The sequence below is a fragment of the Thermobia domestica genome, chromosome 8 (assembly GCF_964235325.1).
Source record: "Thermobia domestica chromosome 8, izTheDome1.hap1.1, whole genome shotgun sequence".
Taxonomy (NCBI): Eukaryota; Metazoa; Arthropoda; class Insecta; order Zygentoma; family Lepismatidae; genus Thermobia; species Thermobia domestica.
The window spans coordinates 47,943,673-47,958,734 of NC_137461.1; the positions used below are offsets into that span (position 1 = coordinate 47,943,673).

The 15,062-nt window shown below is 36.3% G+C and overlaps 1 protein-coding gene across 5 annotated transcripts in view; it reads right to left on the reverse strand.

Annotated features, from left to right (window-relative positions):
- LOC145692890 (RING finger and transmembrane domain-containing protein 2-like) overlaps positions 1 to 14,490 on the reverse strand; it is a 59,375-nt gene extending 44,885 nt beyond the window's left edge. Inside the window, exon 1 of one of the 5 annotated variants that reach the window (XM_081768438.1) lies at positions 14,419 to 14,490. The gene's annotated coding sequence lies outside the window, so the exon portion shown is untranslated. The other 4 variants (XM_081768440.1, XM_081768439.1, XM_081768442.1 and 1 more) reach the window with 4 other exon arrangements.
- Positions 14,491 to 15,062: the final 572 nt, after the last annotated feature.

The window sequence follows — 15,062 nt, forward strand, 5'->3', positions numbered from 1 at the left end:
TAAGAAAAAACTTTTTTTTTTTTTTACTAGGAGACACAACAATGCCCTTTCTGCAGACGCAGCAAAGCTCTTTTCGTCGGCTTAAAAAAAAAGAAAAAAAGAAAACAAGAAACAGTTGAGAATGCTCGAAGAGCATTGCCAGAACGAACTTAAGAACAATTAATTTTATCGAAATTTACATGAAATTGTAAATTAAATGTATTTGATTAAATTCAATAGATAATACATTTACATATTATGAACCTGTATTAGGGTATACGTTGAATTAGCTATATTCAGCTGTCACTTTTTATCACCGTATATATATTGAAAATTAAGATATAACCAGTGGCCATTGGTTACTATTTGTTAGCAAAATGTTCACCATCCTTTTAAGTATTGATCAACACCAATATCATCTCTCTCCCAAAATTGGAACTTTTCGGTCAATATCTGGGTTACTATCTAATACCAAAATGTTCACCATTCTCTTAGGTATTGATCAACGCTAATATCCTCTCTCTATGACTTACAGTTCCCGAGATATGGCTTCTTAAATTTCTCGAAATCGGAACTTTTTTGGCCAATATTTTGGGAACGGTATATCTCATAAAGAGATTATATTGGCGTTGATCAATACCTAAGAGGATGGTGGACATTTTGGTACCAAATAGTGACAGGTAGCCACTGACTAACTGGCCAATGGCCAAATCACACAATTTTCCAGACAGAACTTTAAGATGTTCATGAGCAAGGAATCAAATCTCTTCTTAGATCTTCCTTGTTTACGAGTACAAAGGGCTAGTACCTACTTGCGTTGTTCCTGTCAATTTACTTAATGAAGTATTAAATACGATATATGGTATTTTAACTGAAAAAATAGTATCCTATTAATTATACAACCTTTCGTAAAACAAAGTGTTAGAAACAATCAGGAAAACTAACATTGATATACAAATATTCAAATCATGTGTTGCTCCCCTCCCCCCACTTTTAACGTCCAATCGCCGCCACTGTACATATGTAATAAAGATTAGTAAATGCAATGTAACTATCAAAGCACATTATCATTAAATATCAATTACTGACTCTTAGAATTAAGTTTACACTATATAAGTATTCGCTGCTTTTTAGTACATTTTATGCGAGCTGGATTAAATTTAGAGATTTTTTTTTTTTTATGGAACCTAATATGAAATTCTGCCTTTTGTCTTTGTATATCAAATTTTGGCCTTATATCTAATATACCCTATTACAATGTTGATCATTTCATTATTCTGAAAATTCCTGATAATATATAAGAAATACGTCCAAAAGTATCGGTATCGACCTCTTCAATATCGGTATCAGTATCGGTGAAAAAGTGATGTCGGCACATCCCTAATAAATCTTTTTACATTTGATTTCAGGACAATAACCTGTATTTTTTGTTACGTATATTATGAATTAAACCTCTGTCGTTTGTGAAACTTTATTAAAAATAAGACTAAACATCTTCCTGAGGGGGGGGGGTTAACTTATGAGTGACGCAAACTCTATCGTAATGATGAAATAGCCAATGCTTTTGCACAGTATTTCTCGTCAGTATATATGCCAGTGTACAGGTGTCACTAACATTCCTACAAACGATATATAAATGAAAAACTAGAGTCACTTAGCATTGAGGAAATCACTCAATCTGAAGTAGAAATGACAATAAAAAAATTAAAGCCCATAACTGCTGTTGGTCCTGATGGAATACCTTCATATATTATAAAGGGGTGTATAGATGCATTTACATATCCGCTAAGGATTGCATTCAACCTCGCTTTAAAAACATGCGTTTTTCCGGATAAATGGAAATCATCTATAGTTTGCCCAATACCAAAAACCAATAATAAACAGGAAATAAATAACTACCGGCCTATATCAATTTTACCTACTTTTGCAAAGATATTTGAGCAAATCCTATACCGAAGGATAATTGACCACATCCAACCCGTAATCTCACCATATCAACATAGCTTTATTCCACACAAATCAACAACAACACACCTTGCACTTATCACACACTTTTTAGCAAATTCGTTAGATGTGGGATGTCAGGTTGATGTAATAGATATAGATTTTGAAAAAGCGTTTGACAGGGTCAATCACAAAGTACTACTGCATAATCTAGGTGAATATAATTTTTTTTTTCTCCCTTGATTAAGTTCTCTTCATCATATTTAAATAATCGTAAAGAAACTATTATCTACAAAGAATATAAATCAACTAAATATGCTGCATATTCTGGAATTCCCCAGGGCTCTAATCTCGGTCCGTTATTGTTCCTTTTACTCATTAACGATCTCCCTGATCATATATTATTACGTAACAAATTGCATTTTGCTGATGACCTCAAAATATACAGTAGGATAAATACCATCCATGACTGTCTCAATTTACAATGTGACATGGAAAATATTGCTAATTGGTGTTCTCTTAAACTTAATGCAAAATTCAACAAATGTAACAGTTTATCATTTACCAGAAACAAAAGTCAAATAAAGTTCAATTACACAATGAATCAGATCTTGCTAACTAACTAACTCTATGGCCTATGGGACCCGGAGGTTCAATGCCGCGTTCACAAAAGCTCTCCACTGACTTCTATCCTTAGCTAACTGCATCCAGTTTCTACTTTGTATTCCAATCTCTGCTAGATCCATCTTGATATTGTCCTCCCATCTGCGCCTAGGTCTTCCTAATGGTCGTTTTCCGATTGATCTTCCAGTCAAGACTTTGAAAGCGTTTCTACTTTCTTCCATTCTAGCTACATGACCCGTCCACCTAAGCCTCCTAGACTTGACGACCCTAACAATGTTGGGTAAACCATATAAATTATGTAGTTCCTCGTTATGAAGTTTCCGCTATTCCCCATTCCCGTTCCTCTTAGTCTGAGGATCTTGTTCTCAAATACTCTCAGTCTATGTTCTTCCCTCAGAGTAAGTGACCATGTTTCGCAGCCATACAGAACAACACGCATGATTATCGTTTTATATATTTTAAGCTTCAAATTCCTCGACAGAATACGCGACAAGAGATTTTGAACCGAATAGTAACACGAATTCCCTGCTTTTAGTCGACAATTAATTTCTCCGTGAATATGATTTTCCTCTGTTAATATTGATTCTAGATATTTGAAACTATCCACTTCATCAAAAGTATTATTTAATATTTTAACGCATCCATAATTTGCCGTATTCCGGTCCCGACGCACTTCCATTAATTTAGTTCTCTCTGCATTTACTTCTAAACCCATGTCCCTGCAAGCGTTTCTCTCTATTGTTCTCTGCATTTCTTTCTATTGTTCTCCTATCATCCGCTATTAAATTAACATCATCAGCATATGCCATAACCTGGTGAATACCGTTCAACTCTAGGCCCTGGTTGCTATCTTTGATTTTCCTTATAGCGTAGGCCTATTCCAGAACGAAGTTAAATAATAATGGCGACAACGCATCTCCTTGTTTCAGACCATTTTCGACGTGAAAGCTCGTGGACAAAAATTTTCCTACCCGGACTTTACATTGGGATTCATTTAAACTAGGGATGGCCAATTCCGGAATTTTTACTTTCCGGAATCCGGAAAGTAAAATCGGAAAATTCCGGAATTCGGAAAAATTCCGGATTTCGGAAAAATTCCGGATTTCGGAAAAAATCCGGAATTCAGAAAAATTCCGGAATTCGGAAAAATTCCGGATTTCGGAAAAAATCCGGAATTCGGAAAAATTCCGGGTTTCGGAAAAAATCCGGAATTCGAAAAAATTCCGGATTTCGGAAAAATTCCGGATTTCGGAAAAAATCCGGATTTCGGAAAAATTCCGGAATTCGGAAAAATTCCGGAATTCAGAAAAATTCCGGATTTCGGAAAAATTCCGGAATCCGGAAAAATTATTTTTTCTTTTTGTAATCCTAAGAATTTTGTTCAATGCAAACGAACAAATTTCCTTTTTGTAATCGTAAGAATGTATGATGCAAGTTAAGCTGAAACTTACATCCTAAAGTATACACTACTCAATCTTCCCATGGTTAATGAGATGTAGTCCAAAAGTACGATGTACTCCTAATATTTAATTTTTGTTTTACTGTGATATTGTCCAGAGGTAAGACATATATCACACTGAGATAAACAACTTGACATAATGAAGATGTTATCATACGTAGTTTTCCAGAAAATCGTGAGAAACGATTTTTTATGAAGTTAAAATATGCGTCGCTTGTTGCCAGTGTGATGCAATTGATAACTTTTATGCTGGAATAGTCTTATTATTATTATTATTATTATTATTATTATTATTATTATTATTATTAATTGTTTATGTACTGTAAAAGAAAAATATGAACCGTTAAGTAGTAGATTTTATCTGTTGTTTTTTGATATTTTCTAACAGTAATAACAAATTGCTTGTAAATACGCAATGATTATCAAGGACAATGGCATATTAATGTAAGGACTACTCTGCAGACTAGCAATAAACAATAAACAATAACAGATAAACAATAGTCCCCCCCCAAAAAAAAGTAACTAACTTGGGCACGTCAGAATGTTTGCGAGAATATAGGGACGCATTGAGACTAGCAAAAAACGTGGTGTTATTATTACTCAAAGGGCCGTACGATGGAGGCATTAACGTTAATGTTAATGGCACCAATGAGCACTTACTTGCTCTAACGGTTAACCTCATTTTTGAGATGATTCTTAGAAGTGGGCGTGTTGGCATGCAGTTGGAGTACTAACGATTTGCATCACTATCGAACACTAACGTAGCACTAGCGACGTTTAAAGTCGAAATTGGAGTCTGACATAAGTGGCTTGTCAACTTCACGGACATTATATTTTCCTTGAATGCGAGAATTTTGCGCCCGGGAAATTTGCGCCCTACCACAAAATAGGAAAAAATGCACTCGCAATATGTTTGCACTGGGATGTTTGCGCCCTACCCCAAAAAGAGGGGAAAATGCACCGGCTATATATTTGCACTGGGATGTTAGCGCCCTACAATTCAACTTATTATTGTATTGTTTAAAGTAACTTCCACTCGCACTTGAACTAGGCTTGCCTCTCATCGTCTCAGTGAGTTACTCCATCCGTTATAATATTCCGAACAAATGAAAAAAATACAATTTTAGTTCACTAAAGGGCAATCCATACAAATACAATTTTTCATTATACTACAAAATTTACAATAAACGTATAAATGACTGATATATAATTATTTATTAATATAATCAAAGAGTATAATTTAATCTACAAAAGGCTGTTTGGCTCTACCCAGATATCTCTGTTCACAATCCTTGCGAGTTTTTTGGCTTTTCAGGACACAAAATATAGAAAAGAAAATGTAAAGTGAATGTAAAATCAGTTCAGTAATATTATCAAGAAAACTATGTACAGTGTGTTTACTTGCTGGAATTACACTTCAAACACACAATTGCGTTCAGTCGTTCTTTCAGGAAAAATGTTCCGGGGGGCACATTTAGTATTCCGGAGGGGGGTCACTGCTGGTACTATTCTATTTATTATTATATTATAGACGTATTATTTTGGTCTCCTCCGAGGGGGCACTCTGAGAGCTCTGGGGAGGCCAGTGTTCCCCCAAAATCATCTTTGGAAGAAGCAGTGATTGCGTTGATCCGTTGTGTTCTTTTGGCTTATATTGAAGTTTATTCTCCCCTTATATAGCCACAATGAAAATAAATCACAAATGGCATGGTTGTGGGGGGAGGATTGTTTATGCTGTAATGTCAGCCCCTCCGAGCAAATGCGTAAGCTCCAATAGGTTCTTTTATTTCGCAGGGCTCAAACTTCCCGGTGGAGGTACATCGCAGGCGCAATTTTCCCTGTTCTTGAGGTAGGGCGCAAATTTCCCAGACGCAAAATTCTCGACACCGTTCGAATGACCTCGGAAGACGATATCTTTTTCAATACTTTTTTTTATATTCTTTTACTCGAGATTTCTTCATAGCTTCTTATTAAAATACTTACTAATATATCCTCATTTTATTGTCCTAACCAATCAATATGGGTATGTTGTCAGTAAAATATTTAGATTGATCGAGCCTCTGGTGTGTAACCACAGTATTTCATATCATGCCCCCATTAGAAATCTTGGCTAAACGAACCAATATATGTTGCCAATAAAATAGTTTAGAATGATTGAGCCCCTGGTAAATAACCACAGTATTTCGTGACAGACCCCCCCCCCCCCTTCCTATTATCATATTCTAGCTACGTGCCTGACTCAGCTAATTCTCTACATTCTTTACCAAGCACACATTTTCTAAAGCGGAAAATGCTCTCTAAATACCTAAGCTCATTATTTTCAGCAGATGCACAAACTGGGTAACATTCTATCTACATGAATGTTATATATGTCGATTACTGGAAACCGCTTCTCGCTATCTATTACCATATTTACTATATAATGATTAACGTTAAAACCGGAAATGGTTGATTTGTACCGCTTCCGGTTTGAATATTACATTCATCAGGGAACTCGATTCTTAACTACTGACTCTGTACATCATGGCCAAAATTCATTGGTAATCCATCAGATAGTTCTTGAGACTGTTTGTTTCACTGACGGACAGAATGAATATATGGCTATAGAGTTTTGATAAACTAAATTCGTTAATGAGTGATGATGGAACCAAGAGTACCACCGGGAAAATTTTCGAACACAAAATTAGCCATCAAAAACCCACATGTCCTGGGTTAGAATACCATAGATGAAAACTCTACCACTGAGTCATCAATCACCCGCTTATTAGTTTTGTTAATTATTATATTAATATAAATTAATGAATGCCTGCTTATGTTAATTATTGAACAATTACATAATGATAAAGGATTTAGTATTCTTCGGGATGAGTTTGAAAAGGCTATATCAGAGATTAGGAATGGAAAGGCAACAGGAATAGATAACATACCAATAGAATTCATTAAAAATATAGGAGACAAGGGAAAGAAAGAATTGTGGCGACTATGCAATGAAATATATGAAACAGGAGAATGGCCAAGAGACTTTCTAAAAACGATCATGATACCGATGGCTAAGAAATCGAACCCAAAGAGATGTGAGGATTATAGAACTATTAGTCGTGCAGCTAAAATTCTGCTCCGAATACTGAACAGAAGGTTATATGAAAGAACAAATAAAGAGGTTGAGGGGGAGCAGGTCGGGCTCAGAAGAGGCAAGGGCACAAGAGATGCAATTGGATTATTAAGGGCGATCGGTGAAAGATTTATAGAAAAAGGGAAAGAGGTGTATGTTATATTTATTGATCTTGAAAAGGCTTTTGACCGCGTGAATTGGGAATTGTTGTTGGGAGTTCTAACGAAAATAGGGTTGGAATGGAAAGATAGAAGACTAATAAGAAACTTATACATGAACCAACAAGTAAGTGTTAGGATAGGGGAAGAACTGACGGAAGAGAGTGCAATTGGAAGGGGAGTTCGACAAGGATGCTGCCTCTCGCCAACACTATTTAATGTCTATCTAGAAGAGATAGTGAAAAAGAGCCTACATGATGATGATGGCATTTCGGTAGGAGGTAGAATGATTAGATGTATAAGATTTGCAGACGATATGGCGCTTGTTGCACAATCTGAAAAGAAAATCAATAAAATGTTAGAAAAAATGAGAAAGGGCTTTGAAGAATATGGGATGAAAATAAATGTTAGAAAGACAAAAGCCATGGCGATTGGAACGAAGGGGTCTGTGTCAAATATAAAAGTAGGAGAGGAGAAAATAGAACAAGTGAATAGTTTTCGATACCTGGGTAGAATTCTTAGTAATGACATGAAATGCGAACGTGAAATAAAAGCAAGGATAGGAATGGCGAAAGAAGCCTTTAAAAGAAAGAAAAGTCTGTTTTGTGGGACCTTGAACAAAGGGTTGAGAAAAAGACTCATAAAATGCTTCGTGTGGAGTGTTGTACTGTATGGGGCGGAAACGTGGACATTACGTAAAGGTGACGAAAATCGACTGGAAGCCTTCGAAATGTGGGTGTGGAGAAGAATGGAAAGAATTAGTTGGGTCGAGCGGAAAACGAATGAGAGAGTGTTAGAAATGGTGGGTGAGAAAAGAACACTTCTAGATATTATTAGGAAGAGGAAGAGAAACTGGTTGGGACATTGCCTAAGAAGAGACTGTATCATGAGGGACATCCTAGAGGGTATGGTGGCGGGAAAGAGAGGGAGGGGGCGAAGGAGACTACAATTAATGGATGATATTAAAACAGAAAGATCATACGCGAAGACGAAAAGGTTAGCGGAGGACCGTGGAGCATGGAAGGTTCTCAGCTGCGGCAAGTGACCTGCCAATAAAGGCAGAATACCTATGATGATAACATTGTATACTTCGTAAAGTCAAAAATTATAAATTTGTATTTACTGTACATACAGTGAGCGCAGAAAGTGTTCGTACACCTATGCTATTGAAACGAGAATGCCTGCGAAAAAGAAACAGAAAATTTAAGAAGTGTAATAACACACGCAATATGAATAATGAAAACTAAGCTTTATGAATATATCAATAAAGAACCACAAAGAGAAGTTTAATGGTCAGAAAGTAAATAAATTCCGTAGAAAATGTATAGAGTAGACGCAAAAAGTGATCGTACACCTGACGTACGAATACGAAACAAAGATACCACAACTGGGGTTCACTAGTATTCACCTGAGTATACACCTCTGTATAGCATGACGAGTAACAGAATAAGTTTAGTTGTGAATAGGAGTGAAAAAACTGCACGGTGGGCTGTCGAAATGGGAAGCAACCGAACAGAAACAAATGAGAAGACAAGAAAAGTAATTATTAAAGTGCATAAGAAGGGTAAGTCTTTGAGAATGATAGCAAACCTCAGGGGCAGATCCAGAGGGGGGCGATCGGGGCCATCGCTCCCTCCCCCCACAAGAGGAAACTTTCTTATTTTATATATAAATAAACCCATCCATAACAAGTTTGGAGCTCTTAAAAGTAGCAGTATTACTGCTGACCGCCCCTTCCCCAGAAGTTCGTCCTGGATCCGCCCCTGTATAGAGTAGCCACAATCGAGTATTTTCCGCTGTATGTTTGGAGTCGTTGTCTTGCTGAACAATAAATTGTTTTCAAGAACCATCTTCTGCGCACTAGTATGGAGATATTCCTTTAATATGTTAATATACACTTTGTGGATCATCACTCCATCGATAAGGTGGAGACGACCCACTCCTGAGGCACTCATACAACCCCAGACGAGCACGGACCCTCCTCCGTGTCTTACTTTAGGGACGAGATTTTGTGGATTCATCTCTGTATTCACCTTGCGCCATACCATACGCCTCCCATTGGACTCGATAAAATTAAATTTACTTTCGTCCGAAAATATGACCCTATTCCAGAAAGAAGCCTGATCCCTTATCTTTATACTCTATTTCAAACTTTAGTCTCTTTATATGATTTGTCTTGTTCACCCAGAACATTTTCCTGGCTATCCGACCATGATACCCTGCAAATATTTCGCACTGTACTAGCTGATACTTTAAAACCGCGTGTTTCCAGATCCGTTGCCAATTGCACAGCACTACTTTTTGGAACCTTTTTTCTTTCCCTAATAATGTAACGTTTACCTTGTTCACTCAACACTCTTGGTCTTCCAGTTCTTTTTTTTATTATTATTTTTTTATGGTTTCGCACAGTGATAGAAACATTATACATCGCAATTATTGTTTGTACTGTTGAACGAGGCCTGTCTGCAAGGTTTGCCAGGGGCGGATCCAGGACGGACTTCTGGGGGGGGGGGCGGTCGGCGGTAATACTGCTACTTTTAAGAGCTCCAAACTTGTTATGGATGGGTTTATTTATATATAAAATAAGAAAGTATTCTCTTGTGGGGGGCGATCGCCCCGATCGCCCCCCTTTGGATCCGCCCCTGACTCTATAATACCTTGAAACAGCTTCGCACACCTCCCCAATCCCCAGACATGAACCCCATAGAACATCTATGATTTGTTCTGGAGACAAGAATCAGAAGGCACAGCTCGTCTACCAAAGAAGGCCTAAGAAAAGCTATTCAAGAAGAATGGGACATAATCAGTCCCGAAACTACAGAACTACGAACTACTACAGGTGAAATCAATGCCACGAAGACTACAGACAATCATTAACGCACAGGGTATTCCCACAAAATATTAAATAACGTAATATACTTTATAAGCATTAATTCAAGCAGAAGTGTACGGTGACTTTTTGCGTTTACAAAAAAGGAATTCTCTCTTTCTTCTGAACAAAACAGTGATTGTGTTTGTTTGGCCTTTCTCTTGTATATAGAAATAAAATGTATGAATGTGTAGTCTTAATTCTGGTTATATATATATTTTCCACCTCCCGTTCTCATGCTAGCTGTTTTCAATATAAAGTATGCACGGTGTACGAACACTTTCTGCGCTCACTGTAGGTATGTTGACAATAAGCGAATGTTATTAGAATATTTGTTGAGATTTATTTTCCTTCACTGCCTTTCGCCTGTTTAAAAAGTAGTTTGCAGTGCTTTGGAGCAGCTGCAGGTGGGAACGCGATAATTTTGAGACATACCGGCGACTTTTTTGTGTGTGAAAATAAGACCTTTTTCATAAAGTAGTAAATAACTGCAGTAGCAATTGTCTACGTAAATGATAAAGACATATCCAACTACAAGAAATTAATACAGTATATATAGCCTATTCATTATTGTGTTTCCTTTTAACAGCTACTAGCTAAGGATGGGCAATTCCAGAATTTTTACTTTCCGGAATCCGGAAAGTAAAATCGGAAAAATTCCGGATCTCGGAAAAATTCCGATTTTTTCTAAATTCCGGATTTTTTCCGAATGTCGGAATTTTTCCGAAATCCGGAATTTTTCCGAATTCCGGATTTTTTCCGAATTCCGGAATTTTTCCGAAATCCGGATTTTTTCTGAATTCCGGAATTTTTTCCGAATTCCGGAATTTTTCTGAATTCCGGAATTTTTCCGAATTCCGGAATTTTTCCGAATTCCGGAAAGTAAATTTTCCGATTCCGGAAAACAAAATTTCCGGAATCCGGATTCCGGAAAATTTTGGCCATCCCTAATTTAAACATATCTTAATTAATCTAATTAGCTTTCTTGGTATTCCAAGTTCTGTAAGAACGTTGTATAATGTTTCTCTTCTAACCGAGTCGTACGCCTTTCTAAAATCAATAAATTGTTTATGTACCGGGGTATTGTACTCCCACTTTTTTTTTCGAGTATTCGGCGAATGGTAAATATTTGGTCGATAGTTGATCGATTTCGTCTAAATCCGCACTGATAATCTCCAATAATTTCCTCTGCGCATGGGGTCAGTCTTGCTAATAGAATATTTGAAAGGATTTTATAGGATGTTGACAGAAGAGAAATGCTTTGATAATTATTACAGTCAGTAATCAGATCTTGCTAAATAGATTAAATTCAGTCAAAGATCTTGGAGTTACATTTGATACGAAACTGACATTTAATAACGTATAGAGTACATAATTAAAGAATCTCAAGATGTTAGGGTTCATAATTAGAACTGGAAAGGAGTTCAACAATATTACCACATTAACAAAAATGTATTAATTCTATGTCCGATCAAAACTGGAATATGCTGCTGTGATCTGGAACCCATCACAACAGATACTTGACGTACAAGCAAACTGGAATATATCTATATTATGAAAATTATCTAACATTAATAGACAACTTCTATATTCCTACAATTGAACAAAGACGAAATGTGATAGATATGATTTTTCTCCATAAAATAGTACAAAACGAGTTTAATTGTACGGATCTTATATCAACACTAAATTTTCGTGTCCCGACACTTAAAACTCGTCCCGATAACTCTGGCCTGTTCTACTGCAAAAAAGCAAGGACCAACGTATTATTGAAATCATCAATCTGGAGAATGTGTTCTACTTATAACAAAATATGTATCGAACATAAAAAAAATTGACATATGTAACCGAATAGGAAATCTATATTTAAGATGTAATACACCAACACTATAATTGGACTTATGTCTGTTGTGTTGATGGAAAATAAATAAAAACAACTGCAGATGCGCAATATTTCTTGTACTTGCTCACTTTTTCTTTGAAATCCGCAGTATTTTGAAAGCATGATTTCGGCCTTTGTGCTGCAGAATAGGCCCATCATTTTAAGTGTTAGGTTCGCTTACGGAAGGGCAGATAGATTAGGTTATTTAAGCTCACTCACGGTTAGACTCAATATTCCTGAACCTACTTCGAGGCCTTAACCCACCCTTTCAATGGTACTGGTATGGTTTTAGTACACCACATTTTAGAAAAAAATGAAATCTTTGTTTCACGTCCCACGTTTATGCCGGTTAGGCTAAAGGAGACGGTGATGATGAGAGATGAGTGAAATGATGGAATGAAGAAAGTGTGAGGAAACGGGAGAACCCGAGAAAACCCACGAGCACGGTGTTTGTCCACCACAAAGCCCACACGGCACGAGCTGGGATCGAACCAGGGACCCCAAGTACCGGAGGTGAACGCTCTACCACTGAGCCACCACGCCCTCCACATTTTAGAAAAGTTACACTACAATTCAATACTTTGCATGAGAAGACATGTTTATAAGGAACAAATTTCTTTAGTCTACATAATTAAATACACAGTAACAGAGCTGTATTTTCGGTTTACAAGTGTAGGTTTACCGTATTAGTGCAAAATCATTACAAGTGCTTTACGACGAATAAAATAGGTAAGTGCATATAAAAGACGATTGCATTATATGCTATTTTCCAAAGCCGTATATTTCTGCACAGTGTACAGAACCTTTACTGTATGTTTACAAGTGGAGCGATATCAGTATGAAACTGTGACAAGTGTTATTGAAACTCATTTTATTGCAAAACCCCTCGCTTACGCGCATACCCATAATCGCTAACGCGCCTGCTCACTTCGGACGCACCCCTGCGGGCTCATCAGCCTCGTCCTTTCTTGCTTTTTAGTGGCAACCTAGCACAGGTTTGTTTGTTTTCGCACTGTAGTTCTTATGCCACACATTCGGAAGTCGTATTTATACGCAAATTGTAAATGAATTGCAAATTTTAAACAATTACTTCTGGTGGTCCCCTTGAATTGAACCTACGCCAAGTGAGAAATTATCATGTCGTCCAGCGGAACCCTTTTACGAGACAATAAGGAAATTAGTGAAAGAATTATAAGTTTTCAACAATTCTTTCGAGTGATGCGCCCAAAGTAAACCAATACACTTTCAAATTAGGCCTCTGTTTAACAGAAGGGGTCGAGCTTTTCTCTCTAAAAAATGTTACAATTTTGGTAACTTCTATTCACATTCGGTTAGTTCAGGGTAGGTTAGTTTGTGTTATATTAGTGCAGGGGTCCCGTATAATTTTCCAAAAAATGATAGAATTTCGCTTATTTCTATTTATATTAGGTTAGTTTATGTTAGATTTGGTTACTATATGTTATGTCTTTAGTACTTGCATCATTCATTTCTCCTGTAAATTTTGTGTTTTTACGTGCTTCTGGACCCCTTGTACTAAACATACTCCTCAAATTATAACTGAGAATACTCGAGTGCACGAATTATGGTTTGGCAAAACTTGCCCCCAAATGCTTAAATAGTCTTAATGGCTTCCCATTTATACGAAGTAAGTTTACATGATGTGATTTGTCTATAATTCATTGGGAAGTCTGATCGAAGTTTAGTAGACAAGCAGCACACACGAACATACACCGAAAACACAAGAGCAGGGCTCATTTTTTAAAGCCAACAAGGCTTAAAAAACATGGAAGTATATACAAGATCTCGTCATATGGTCTTCTTTTATGGAAAATAATATTTTGTTTATTTTTTACGTTACTTTAATTACAGGTGTTACGCTAGCAAACCTAATCTTTCTTTGCGACCCAACATGTTACTTCCTAAACTTTTCCAACTTCATGCTTAGGTATTCTCAATTTGGTTCAAAACATTTTTTTAAAATTAATTTTTAATAAAGTATATAATCAAAATAACTAAATTGTAATAGTCTACTACCAAACAGTTTTGATGAAATGATTACACTATTTCCTCCGTAGCCTACTTAAAGTCATATCACTTTGTGTGCTTTTGCAGAAATATACCTTAAATGCAAATAAAATGAAAGTACTAGTTGCTCCCCAACATAATAAAAGCATTTATTAAGCACTTCGAACATTCTGAAGAAAATTATATAGATATTACAACATATGACGTACCACACTCCTACACGAACAATTTCACTTACACAATGTCACTATATATCAATAATGAATTTATCATAAATTTTCACTCCATTAGTGTTATACCTAACAAAACGCTTAGTCACACATATTATTTGTCATTTTCCTTAATTCTAACCTTGCCAGTACCTACATGACAACACAGCAAACATATACTTGGTTGTTCGTCCAATAAACACCATGTATCAATGTAGCCATAGCCAACATTCGAAGATACTTAATACCATAGTGTAATAATATACATTCTTGAAAAGTCACTACATTAAACATGAAATATTTTTTGTGTAATGAACAAGAACTTTTATTCTGCTTTAGGAAATAGTTCCACAAATTAATTACATATTTCTTGAATATTTTACCATGCCTAAGATTAAATAATCTTATATATAAAAGAGAACGCACAAATCCTTTGTTCCCTCATCACGCTAATACGGCTGAACCAATTTCTTTCATTTTTGGGGGGTTATTAGGATTTGGACCCTAGATGGTTTTTATCATATCACTTTAATTTTCAATTACCAGTGTCTTGAGATAATTGACCATTCAAGTGTCCATAACGTACAAATCCTTTGTTAGTTCATCATAGGTAAAAATAAACGTATTTATATGCAACCCGCATGACCGTGTCACTCGGCGGTTAACATAAATGACAGGCGATATAATGTTAACATTTACTGCAATCTACTATGGTTTTTATCATATCACTTGAAAGCGAAAAAGTAAAAATTATCTAAGTAACAAGGTTTATTGCGTTCCGGGGTGACCCCAGCGAAGCGG